Source organism: Molossus molossus, unplaced genomic scaffold, assembly GCF_014108415.1.
Source record: "Molossus molossus isolate mMolMol1 unplaced genomic scaffold, mMolMol1.p scaffold_m16_p_1, whole genome shotgun sequence".
In the NCBI taxonomy this organism is placed as follows: Eukaryota; Metazoa; Chordata; class Mammalia; order Chiroptera; family Molossidae; genus Molossus; species Molossus molossus.
Window position 1 is genome coordinate 221,189,004 of NW_023425344.1, and position 12,402 is coordinate 221,201,405.

General features: G+C 47.3%; 1 protein-coding gene across 5 annotated transcripts in view; it reads right to left on the minus strand.

Annotated features, from left to right (window-relative positions):
• TMEM229B (transmembrane protein 229B) overlaps positions 1 to 12,402 on the minus strand; it is a 38,689-nt gene that overhangs the window by 22,661 nt on the left and 3,626 nt on the right. The window contains exons 1-4 of one of the 5 annotated variants that reach the window (XM_036273245.1): positions 9,476 to 9,691; positions 9,060 to 9,180; positions 898 to 1,061; positions 699 to 764 (exon numbers count right to left, since the gene is read on the minus strand). The exons of 2 other annotated variants lie outside the window; for them this stretch is intronic. The gene's annotated coding sequence lies outside the window, so the exon portion shown is untranslated. Of the gene's footprint in view, positions 1 to 698; positions 765 to 897; positions 1,062 to 2,622; positions 2,791 to 9,059; positions 9,181 to 9,475; positions 9,692 to 12,402 lie in introns of those variants that run through there. 2 more of the 5 variants (XM_036273256.1, XM_036273260.1) reach the window with 2 other exon arrangements.

Consider the following 12,402-nt stretch of genomic DNA (forward strand, 5'->3'; position numbering starts at 1 on the left):
AAAGAAGCTCTTTTCTCTAAGAAACCTGAAACACCAATCAGAAAGAATATATGTACCCCTATGTTCATAGCAGCACTATTTACAATAGCTAAGATCTGGAAACAGCCCAAGTGCCCATCAGTAGACGAGTGGATAAAAAAGCTGTGGTACATATACACAATGGAGTACTATGCAGCTGTAAGAAAGAAAGATCTCTTATCCTTTGAGATGGCATGGAGGAGCCTGGAGAGTATTATGCTAAGGGAAACAAGCCAAGCGGAGAAAGACAAATATCACATGATCTCATTTATTTGTGGAATATAATGAACTAAACAAACTGCTGAACAAAATTAACCCAGAGACATGGAGGTGGGGTACAGACTGACAAGCCTCAGAGGAGGGGAGCTTGGGGAGGGGGAGAGATAAACCACAGAACTTACATGCATGTATGCATGCCCAATGAACATAGACAACAAAGCTGGGGATGTGGTGGTGGGGAAGGGGAGGGGGGTGTCAATGGAGGAAAAATGAGAAACATCTGTAACAAAAACAAATTAATAAATAAAAAATTTTTAAAAATAAAATAAAATCAATCAAAGAAAAAAAAGCAGCTCTCGTGGCTTCACTGCGCAAGTACATTTTGGTATTTCTATAACCATGATTTTCTATGATAACTTAGAACTCTATTAATATATTTTTAAGTACTTATGGACCCCTACCTTGGTCAGTGCTGCGGGTCTCCAAAGGTTTTCCTCCGGCCCAAAGAGTCAGTAGAGGTTGCAATCCTAAGTGCAGCCAAGGGTCAAGTAGGTAACTCAAGTTAGTGAAGACTCAAGAGCTACTCAGAAGGCAAGACTGACAGGACGGGGTGAGGAAATCACTGGAGGGATGAGAAGGAGGAGGCGTGGAGGGTGATACCTGACTCTGGCTTGGGCGATGGCCGTGTCACTTCCTGGGAGCAGGATACAGGGCGGGTCGGAGGTGACTCACGGTGAGCTGCTGCGTTTCAGATGCTCTAAGTATGAGATGCCCCCAGGACTCTAGGCTGGGACCCCAGCTGGATGGAACATGCTGGGGAGAAGCTGGGAGGGGTGGCAGAGGACAAGGGTCTGTGAAGGGGCCCAAGGAAGGGCCAGGGAGGCAGGGGATGCCCAGGAAAGGACCCCCTCAGGGAAAAAGGGGCAGGAGAGTTTGGGGGGGTGGCCAATTGCAGAGACAAGCCAGACAGGGACTGAAGAGGCTTAGCAGCAGAGGTCACTGAGGGCTATTTAGGAAGGAGGAGAGCCTGCAGAGGGAGGTGACTGAGACAGTGTATGGGTGACTCTGGAGACATGTGCTCACGGAGGAAAGGAGAGAGAAAGCTGCTGGAGAAGCATAGATGAGAGGGGTATCCTTTCTCCCTCCCTCCCTCCCTTCCTTCTTTCCTAGGTAGGAAAGACCTGAGGATGTTTAAATCCTAAGAAAAACTGCAGTCAGGGAGAGCTTGTGGATGGGATATACGCTGTGGGGCACACAGATGCTCTGGCTGTCCTGAGGTCTTGGAGGGGAGCACAATGAGCCACAATCCCAAAGGCCAGCAGGACACATGTCATCAAATCCCCTTTACAGATAGGGGACCCTGCCATGTGGAGTTAAGGTCACACAATATTGAGGCACTACAGCCCAGACATAGGACACAGGTCTCCCAGTGCCTGGTCCTGGTCCTTCCAGATGAGTAGTTCTCAGTGGGGCCACCCCTGAGATGGGGGGACCCTCTACCAGCCCCACAGTGGGAGGGGGTGCTACAGGTACTGCCAGATGCCCCACAGTGCCCACAGAAGCCCACAAAAGAACTCTCACGTGACCTCAGAATGGTCCACTGGACATTCAGAGGTGAAAAGCCCATTTGTAAGGATCTGCACCTAGTACCGAACTTCCTTTTTAAAATAAACACAGAGGATTTTTGCTGGGTTTTAACACGTACTGAATTGTCCGGGAATTCCACCGGAGTCCACATCGAAGGGATGCCGCACTCGCTGTCTGGGACTTTGCCAACAGTGTTTCCCCATTTTGGAAACTCACGTCAACCTCAGCAGCCCCTCCCCTGGCATTCGAGTCACCCACACAACACACCTGCGCCGTGTGGGTGTCTGTGGTTGCCGCATTCTCAGTGATTCTATGTACAGGTTCAACCATCTGACTCCCTCCTCCTGGCTTCCGTGGAGTCACGCTCAAGCATAGCAGACATGATACTGTATTATAACTAGTTTGTCCTTTATTTCTCTCTTCTACTACAGTCAAGGCATTTTATTGATATTTTTAATTTGTGTAAATAGGTAGGTCATATTACCTATGAATTCTACTCGGGGTAATGAGGAAGTATTACAAATATTTGCTAAATAAAAAAGGGGGCACCATTCCTCATCGTGAGCCCCTAGGAGCGAAAGAAACTGCGGTGCTGAGGGAACAGCAGGGGTGAGCAGAATCAGGGTGGCTTCACGTGACCAGTCCCAGGGAATAAATGCAATGGTCTCTTCCAGACACCTGCATGAAGCTCACGGATGACGGGCATACTGACGATACGGCACATCTATGGGGCTTAAGGAAACTGTACAATTGGCCACCTCCGGGAAATTTCAGGTCTACGATTAGTTTAAATTATACCCTATCTCAGCATTTTCCAGCACGATGACAACAGGTAGAGACCACGAGTCAGTCTGTAGGGGCCAGGGCAGTGATAAATGCTTCAATGTCCAGAGGCGAAGATGTGTTTAGAAGTCAAAGCAACAGGTGCCAGGCTTGGGCTGGGGAATATCTTCCTAATGGATGAGAAGATGAGTAAACAGTTTGTAAGAGGATGCTTAAGGAAATGTATTTATGGAAAATGCTATATCGTGAGGAAATATGGACAGGCATAGGGATAGAGAAATGATCTCAGAGGACCTCCAATAAGTTAAAAAGACAGGCCAGAAATGCTCAGGGCTCGGATTCGGAGAGGGGATGGTTGTTTAGTGGTCGGGATGTGGAGGCATAAATTCCCATGGGCGTGCTACTCACTGCCGAACAGGAACAAAGGGTAAAAAATGTGTCTTTCAATCAAGAGGGGATAGCTAACTGACTCGTGTGTCCTCCCCAAAATGAGGATGCGGGGGCCTGGGGAGAGAGGAAGGGGCCGCCCGCCGGCGTGGAGCACTAATGGGAAGTCGGAAAGGGCTTTCTGAGGGGCTCTTCCACAAACACTCGCCACTCCTCTCCTCTCACGTTCCTCATAAAAAAATAAATAAAACACAATGGAACACTTTAGAGTCCATCATTGTACATTTCCCTATTGTTTTCATATTTTTCCAGTGTATTTTTAAAAGGTTTTTGTAAACATCGGGTCAAAGCAGCTGCAGGAACTGACAAGCAGACAGACTCAAATGAGGAGCTGCAGCACTTCCCAGAAGGAAGTAGAGGAGCCAGGCACAGCGGGGCTCCGGAGACACATCCACACGTGGGCAGAGCGTCCAGGAGCCAGGTCACAAGTCCCTCTGGAGAGTGGGATCGGCTAGGGGCCAACAGGGTCCCCACCCATGCCACACTGAACTAAGGACACCCGGCAGGGCCCCCCCACGCTCAGGGCACACCGGCTCCTCTCAGAGACCAGGCAGTGGGAAGAGGAAAAGCATCCTAGGTTTAGGAGTCATGCAGGGCCAAGACCGACTAGGGGGAGGCAAGGGAACCATCTTCTTCAGGTACAAAATTTAAATTTAAGGTGTGCCAAAAAAAAACCCCCAGAAAACTTAGTAATCAAGATACACGATATCATAATGCAATATTTTCCAAAATCACATTGGTAAACTAAGGCGCAGGCTGTAACCAGGGCCAGGATTAGGGCCAGGCCAACGAGGCGGGGTCAGAGGAGGGTCTGCCATGTGGAGAGAGTCCCGTGTAACAAAGCCCTGCTCCATCCCTGGTGGAGAAACCACACAGCACCACAGTCCCCTTTCCAAAACCCTTGCAATTCAGGAATTTTAAGAGTTTTTAAAAAGGTAACTTAGAGCATATTTCATAGATGACATGGACCCACAGCAGGTCTGGGGCCGCCCCCCACCCCCAGTGAACACAGGAAATTTCTTCGGCCACGGCCATGAATATTCGCACTCTGCAGAAGAGACGACCAGTGGCCTCACATTAGTCCAGGTCAGGTTGTGCCATCGCATGATTTAAAGAAAAGCTTTCAGCTTTAGAATGTCTTGGGTTCTGAAACTATAAAGGAGCATGAGTCTTAACAGCACTACATTAGCTTGCGTATAGAGAAAAGGCAGAAGACTGGACCCCAAACTTTTGTTATAAACTTATGCAGAAAAGACAACTGCAAAGTCCTTACAAGTAATAACCCAAAAGAAGGCAATTTCTAAAAGTTGGTCAAGCCCAGCCTGGCTGGTGTGGCTCAGTGGCTGAGCGTTGACCCATGCACCAAGGGGTCGCCGGTTCAATTCCCAGACAGAGCACATGCCCAGGTTGTGGGCCAAATCCCCATTGAGAGGCATGCAGGAGGCGGCCAATCGATGTTCTCTCTCATCAATGTTTCTATCTCTCTCTCCCTCTTTCCTCTCTCTCTCTCAAATCAATAAAGAAAAAAAGTTGTTTTTTTGTTTGTGTTTTAATTTTTTTTCTTTATTGATTTGAGAGAGAGAAGAAGGGAGAGGTAGAGAGAGATGGAAACATCGATGAGAGAGAACATCGACTGGCCGTCTCCTTGCAAGACCCCCACTGGGGATCAGGCCCACAACCTGGGCATGTGCCCTGACCCAGAATTGAACAGGCGACCTCTTGGTGCATGGGTCAGTGCTCAACCACTGAGTCACACTGGCCGGGCAAGATAAAAAACTTTTAAAAAAATAAAATAAAATAAAAATTGGTCAAGCCCAGAGCAGATTTATAGCAGCATTTCCCACTATCCAACCAACTGCTATTATTAAATACCTTCTGTGTGTAAAACCCTGTGCAGAGCTCTGGGAGGTACTAAGACATACACAACATGGTTCCAGCCCTTAAGAGCTTAAAAGGTAGTAGGGACAAGAAGGTAAACACAAACACAGAATTTTGGCAACTGAAGGGAACTAATCCACACTCACACTTTAAAAATGATGAAACCAGGTAGTTAATGGCAGAAAGAGATTAGAATCTGGGTTATCTAACTGCCCTTTTTACTATTTTTTTTTTTATTCCTCACCCAAGGATACTTTTCTATTTATCATCAGAGAGAGTGGGAGGGAGGGAGAGAGACAGAGAGAAATATCGATGTGATAGAGCACATTGACTGATCGCCTCCCCGACGACCCAACCAGGGCCGGGACGAACTGCAACCAAGGTATGTGCCCTTGACCAGAATCGAACCCGAGACTCATTGGTCCACAGGCTGACGCTCTAACCGCTGAGCCAAACCAGCCAGGGCTAACTGCCCTTTTTAAAAAAAAAAAATTTTATTGATTGATTTTGAAGAGAGAGAGGAAGGAAATGAGAGAGAAACATCAATTTGTTGTTCCACTTACTTATGCATTCATTGGTTGCTTCTTGTATGTGCCCTGACCAAAGATTGAACCCACAACCTCAGTGTATGGGGATGATGCTCTAACCAACTGAGCTACTTGGCTAGGGCCTTCACTGCCCCTTCCATAGGCTTCTTGCATGATCATTGCCAACTCAGTGATGAAATTACGAGGGGTAAAATATCCCGGCTGAAGTGGTTTTGGTCAAATATACCTTTGCAGCAAAGATGGGCTCTGACTTTAAAAAGAACTTTGGTTTGGGGAGCCAGCAAAGCAGATGACGGCGGTCCAGGCAGGAAAATGATATGAGATACGGGGCGGGCATGTGCGTGGCAGGTTAGCCAGGCATGTGGATTAGGCTGTGGAAAGGGCACAGAAGAGTTGTGGGGAAAGCAGATGCAAACGATGCATGGAGAGCTGGAACGTCAGAGTGGAGAGCCGGCACTTATGTCCTAAGGCAGCACGTCCCAGTCACTTGCCGCCTGCCTTCATGATTGGTCTTGGCTGCCCACCACCCTCGTGGGAAGAGACGGAGTGTAGTGGTTGAAAACTGCTCACTCTGGGGTCTGATTCTTTCCATTTGAATCCGGGCTCTGTTGCCAACTGTGTGACCTTGGACAAGCTGCTTAACTTCTCTTTGCCTCAGTTTTCTCAAGACAATCCAGGTACCTCTCTCAGGAGGGTTAGATGAAAAAGCATGTTTATTATACTGAAAACAGTACCTAGCAATTTAAGTACTCAATAAATATTAGATGTTGTTAACCTTTTTACTTAAGTTAAATTTTTAGTTAAGTATATACTGTAGCCTTATCCTAAGCAATAATATCCATCAAATAATAGGCTTTTTAAAAAATGTTTTAATTGATTTTAGAAAGGGAGGGAGAGAGAGGTAGGAACATCAATGTGAGAGAGAAACATCAATCAGCTGCCTCCGACACAACCTCTCCTGGGAATCGAGCCTGCAACCTGGGCATGTACCCTGACTGGGAATTGAACCAGTGACCTCTCAGTGCACAGGATGATGCTCAACCAACGGAGCCACCCTGGCCGGGGCCCATGGGCTTGTGACAGTTATGGCTTTGATGATATACATATAACAAGAGATTAAATCAAAAGTCTTTTTTTTTTTATCCTTACCCAAGGACATTTTTGCATTTATCTTCAGATAGATTGCGAGGGAGAGAGGGAGGAAGAGAGAGAGAAACACTGACACGAGAGAGACACATGGAGTGGCCGCCACCCACACAACCCCAACTGGGGCTGGGGACAAACTGCAACTGAGGTACGTGCCCTTAGTGCAGGAACTGAACCCAGGACTCTCTGGTCCACGGGCCGATGTTCTAACTGCTGAGCCAAACTGGCCAGGGCCAAAAGTCTTAATTAAGGCACCAAGTACAATAGATCTGATGTTCCCAAGCTGGTAAAAGGGGCTTCCACAGGACCACTCAAGAAACTTGATATCCGACCCTGCAACAGGGAGGACTGGGTGGGCTGACATCTAACCACCACTTGCAACACCCAAAGTATGAGACACAGCCTGGCCAGCTGCTATGGGAGGAGCCAAGAGAAATGGTGAGCTGGGGATCAGCCTGCGTTCTCAGGTTCACTGTGCCAACAACCGTGTGACTGTGTCCTTGAACTTACATGGACCATATGCAAGAGAAGCACCTTTGCCCAAAAGGGCCCCTCAGACAGACTGAAGGACCTTCGCCGAAAGAGGCTAAAGGCGAATCGCTGGATTTTAGAGGCTAAGGAAAGAACAGTGATCTAGAATAGAAAACAGCCCTGGCCGGTTTGGCTCAGCGGTTAGAGCGTCCGCCTGCGGTCTGGAGAGACCCGGGTTCGGTGCCCGCTAAGGGCATGTACCTTGGTTGCAGTTTGTCCCCGGCCCTGGTTGGTCGTGCGGGTGGCAGCCACTCGATGTGTCCCTTTCACATTGATGTTTCCCTCTCTCTCTCTTCCTCTCTCTCCCTCCCACACTGTCTATACAAAAAATAGAATAGAAAACAATTTGTTCTTTTCCAGACAAATGGAAGTCAGCAACCCCAGCAATGGGGAAAGGGGAGGAGACGTCCCCGAGAAACCAGGAACATGGCTACAAGAGAGCAGCGGCGTTCAATCCCTGCCAGGCCCAGGAAGCTGGAAGCTGGCAGGCAACAACGCCGGCCAAGTGAACCCCTTCCTGTCCCTCTCAGCCCACTGGCAAAGGAATGGATGCATTAAATACTGAATTGTGACCTAAAGTGACCACAGGACCTTCTACTGCCTAAGAATGACCAGAAAAGATATGATTTCATCCCGAGGCAGGGAAAGAACTGATCCCGCTCAAAAACATAAAGGGATAGTAGGAGACAAAATTAAGTCACTTTATAAACACATCCCAATGAGTCATGTTTCTTTATACTAATTAGAAACATAGTGATTAAAGTGGAACGTTTGTCCCTATACCAACTAAAATCATCTCTCACATCCCCACTGATATAGTAGTCACCATTAGAAACAAGTGACAGGGCGATGAGGAACTAAGGAAAAAAGCAAGGCAGGCAGGGACAGCAAAGATTAGTTTGGTGAGTTCAGCGGGAACTCATTTGCTCCTCAACTCTGAAAATGATGAGATGGAAAGAGCAGCTGATTCAGTGGATCGCAGACTCCGAGTCCTTGCACAAATGACTCCGATCAAAGGGAAACCCACATGGCCCCGCTGCATGTACAGAAAAGCTCTGACTCCCCGAGTTCCTAAGCTGAGTTTACCATGTGATCTTGCTCATTTCAGGCCAGAGCAAAGGCAGCAGAGAAGAGGCACACTCTCACAACACTGAGTCACCTGGAAAGCATCAGCCAATGTCTCCAAGTCCTGGAGCCCTGGGGGGATCCTGGGCCAAACTAGTCCCTGGAGTCTGCCAAATCCAAGCACAGAATGTAAAGCAATACAGCAGGGCACAGCCCCCCACTGCCTGCACTGGGCAGTTGGGGCATGGGGGGAGTGTGAAGTTTAAATTTTAAGACAAGACACAAGGGGTGCTCCCCACGGTTTTGGAGATGGAGAGTACACAGCTCTCAGCTGCCCAATTAAACAGTCAAAGGAGACACAGACAACGATGCTGTGAGGGCGGGGTGGGGCCGGGGAGGAGGCTGGGAAAAAAGGAGAAACATCTGTAACAAAAGTAAATAAATAGCCCTGGCTGGTTTGGCTCAGCGGTTAGAGCATTGGCCTGTGGTCCAGAGAGACCCGGGTTTGGTTCCTGCTAAGGGCACGTACCTTGGTTGCAGTTTGTCTCCGGCCCTGGTTGGGTGCGGGTGGCAGACACTCCATGTGTCCCTTTCACGTTGATGTTTCTCTTTCTCTCTCTCTCTCTCTCCCCCTCTCTCCCTCTCTCCCTCCCTCCCACTCTATCTGAACAAAAAATGTCCTCGGGTAAGGATAAAAATAATAATAATGATGAAAAATAAATAAACATTTTTTAAAAGTTTAAAAAAATAAATAAAAAAAAATTTGTTTAAGACAAAAAACAAACAGTCAAAGGAGGAATTACCTGACCCAGTTCCCCTTCACAAGAAGGTACTTACTTCAGCTCTGACTTTGTCTCTTAACTTCCAATTTGGCTTCTTTCTTCTGGGGTTTCTCCTTCAACCTGACCTCTGCATGCCCAGCTCTGTTCCTACAGTTCCAGACCAGCTGAGTTATTCCCTGAGATGGGACCAAACTAACCAGATTTTACTGCAGTGGTCCTCAACCTTCCTAATGCCGCAACCCTTTAATACAGTTCCTCATGTTGTGGTGACCCCCAACCATAAAATTATTTTTGTTGCTACGTCATAACTGTAGTTTTGCTATTGCTATGTCTTAGGTGACCCCTGTGAAAGGGTCATTCAACCTCCAAAGGGGTCGTGACCCACAGGTTGAGAATCGCTGTTTTAATGGCTCATCCAGCATTCGCACTCCAACATTATTAGTTTACAGATAAGGAAACTAAAGGACTCACGTCACGTCCCAGTCCCTGAGCGGAGACAGAAGCCCAAGTCCCCTGACACCCAGCACAATGCTCCCCTATACACCATCATGCTAATTCTCAAAGGGGGTTGGCTCGCTTTCTCCAGGCCACCACCTCAACCTTCATTCTTCTCCCACGAACACCTCAAAATGGCAGAAGAGCCTCAGAATTAACTTGCCTGAAATAAACAAGGATGAAAGAGATGAGAATCATCTCAATGAACTAGCTGGTCACCTTTGGATGGAGTTACCAGTGGCCACAAATCCCTTCTCAGAAAATAGGATAGTGTGCTGTAGTCTGCTGAGTGCACCTGCGGCCCAGAGCCGTGAGCAGGGCTCCACAGCCGGACTGTAACAATGGGCAGGGGGAGGCCCAGAAATCAGGCAGGAGGATGAGGACTGGAGTCAAGAATCTGAAAAGATAAACTGCTATGACTAGTGACAGTAGGGTGACAGAAAGACAAATGCTGCCCAGAGAACTGTTAAGCAAGAGAAAAAAAACACTGGCATCAAAATAAAATAAGGTTTATGAGATACATCCTATGCCAAGCAGAAAGTGGATTCTCCTTAGAGTAACTTCCAGGCCATCTGGTCTTCTTCTCCAGTGCAGGGTACTGACCTCTCTCTTCTTCTCGAACATTCACTGGGATGTTTTTCAAATAAGAATCTGGAATTTCGACACCTTTTGACTAGCTGTGTTTAATCCACATAAGCCCTCCTTCCTATGGCTTAACTAACACCACCTCCACTTTTACCTTTTCCCCAACATGCAATCCCTACATAGAACACAACGGAATCAGACAGATCTCGGTTCAAATCCCAGTTTAGACACTTGCTAGCTGTGTGACATATGCAATCATTTTAACTTTCAGAGCCTCAGTTTTTCTAGCTGTAAAATGGGGATAAATAAGCATCTGTTTATCCATTGCTATCAAAGAAGAACATATATCAAGTGCTTAGCCCAGTGCCTGGTATATAGTAAGTATTCAATAAATGGTAGCTATTATTATTATTACTACAAGCACTGAAGCCAACTAAGGTTCCATTTGTGGAATTAACTATCAGTTGTCCAAGGTCACAAAAGTGAGTCAGAAAGGGACCTCAGATTTCCTGATTCCAGAAGCCTTTGCCACCCATCAGCTCCTACACAAACAACATCATTGCTCAATGACCTAGAAATCTGGGTATCTGATCACATCCAAGTACCACAGCCAATGATTTAATAAGCCCTCCCCATGTGCTAGGAACTGTGCAGGCTATACGAAAGCTTCAAGGCTTCTACAGATCAGAGTAGAAAGGTCATCTCTTTTTCATGGCAGGCAGAAACAATTCAAAAACAAAAATCTGGAACTACCGCTTGCTTGTGTGGCCCAGTAGTGACAATACCTCTTGTGCATATTTAAGAAGGCAGATGAAAGTAAGACCAATGCCTTGGCTGCCTTATTCCTCGCTTTAGAAAGACAAGTTTGATTGGGAATAAGAGGGAGGGGGATCCTAAGAAGTAGAGACTAAAATGGGGTCTGGCTAAGGACAGTGAGCTAAATGTAGGTCCCCACCAATGCTCCAAAGAAAGGCAGCTATTGTCTACAAGGTGGGCTTCTTGCTTCACCAGGGCCTGTCCCTCCACTGATCGTACAAGCTATGAAACCTCAGGAAGCACTTTTTTTAAAAAATCTTCACCCAAGGGCTTTTTTCCATTATCTTCAGATCAAGTGGGAGGGATGGGGGAGGGGGAGACATTGATGTGAGGGCGACACATGGATTAGTTGCCTCCCACATGACCCCGACCAGGGCAGGGGACGAACTGCAACTGAGGTACGTGTCCTTGATTGGAATCAAACCCATGACTCTTTGGTCCACAGGCCAAAGCTCTAACCGCTGAGCCAAACCGGCCAGGGCCCAGGAAGCATATTTTATCTCAAAGCATGAATCACCCCTCAGAAGCTCAGAAAAGAATCTCTCTTTGTGGCCCTTCAATCCCCTTTTTGGCTGGCATCCCTAGCTCCTCAGGGCTGGTGTCAAGGCTTTACGAAAACTCAGGATGAGTGACCTTTCTGTTAGAAATGAAACATTTCAGAAACTCATGTGATGGGGTGTCTCTTAAAAACTGAAAGGAAGCAATGAATGAATGAACCAGCTAGACAGCATTCGTCATTCAAGTCCAACCACGGAAGCAGTCGGAAGTGGCTGGTGTGTTCTGACTGCAGGGCTTCTGGAGTGGCAAGGAACGGCCGAAAGTGCACCCTCTGATTAAATCCCCCAATCTATTACATCTCCCTACATTCAGCTAGAATTTGACCAGGCAAGGTTTTATTTTTAACTGCCATGCTTCCAGAGGTTGGAGAAGCAGGAGGGAGCAATCTGCGGACCCAAGTTCTGTCCATGTGGACTATGCGCCCTAACTTTAAGGATACTGTCCCTTCTTCAGTGTCAGGCATCCTGGGAGCCACGAGCCCTGAAAAGGTAGCAAACTCCCTGTTGAGGAGCCAGCAGAGTAAAGAATAATGGGGAGCTCAATGTTCAGAAACAGGACGTGGCAATGACTTTGGTTACTCCTCAAATTGCCACACTGGACTGTGACCGACTCCAAAGGTAGAAGAAACAACAACCTCAGCAGAGGGTGGAAAGTTACCTTTCAGAACCATCCTTCCAAAGCGTAGAGGCCAAGATCACTCTGTGACTCGAACCCACTAAATCATACAGAGGGAAATGGATATTAAAATGAACCTCAGGGTGGACCCGAGCGGAGATCCATACCTGCAGGATGGACTAGAGTCAAGGGAAGGAAGCAGGCCCTTTTCAACCAGAAATGTGATAGATCTATCTCTCTATGTTCTATCTATGGATATGAGTTGCAGGGTAAAAACCACACCTTCTCTTTATATCACAGCAGCACGGAGCATCCCACAGCTCAAAGTC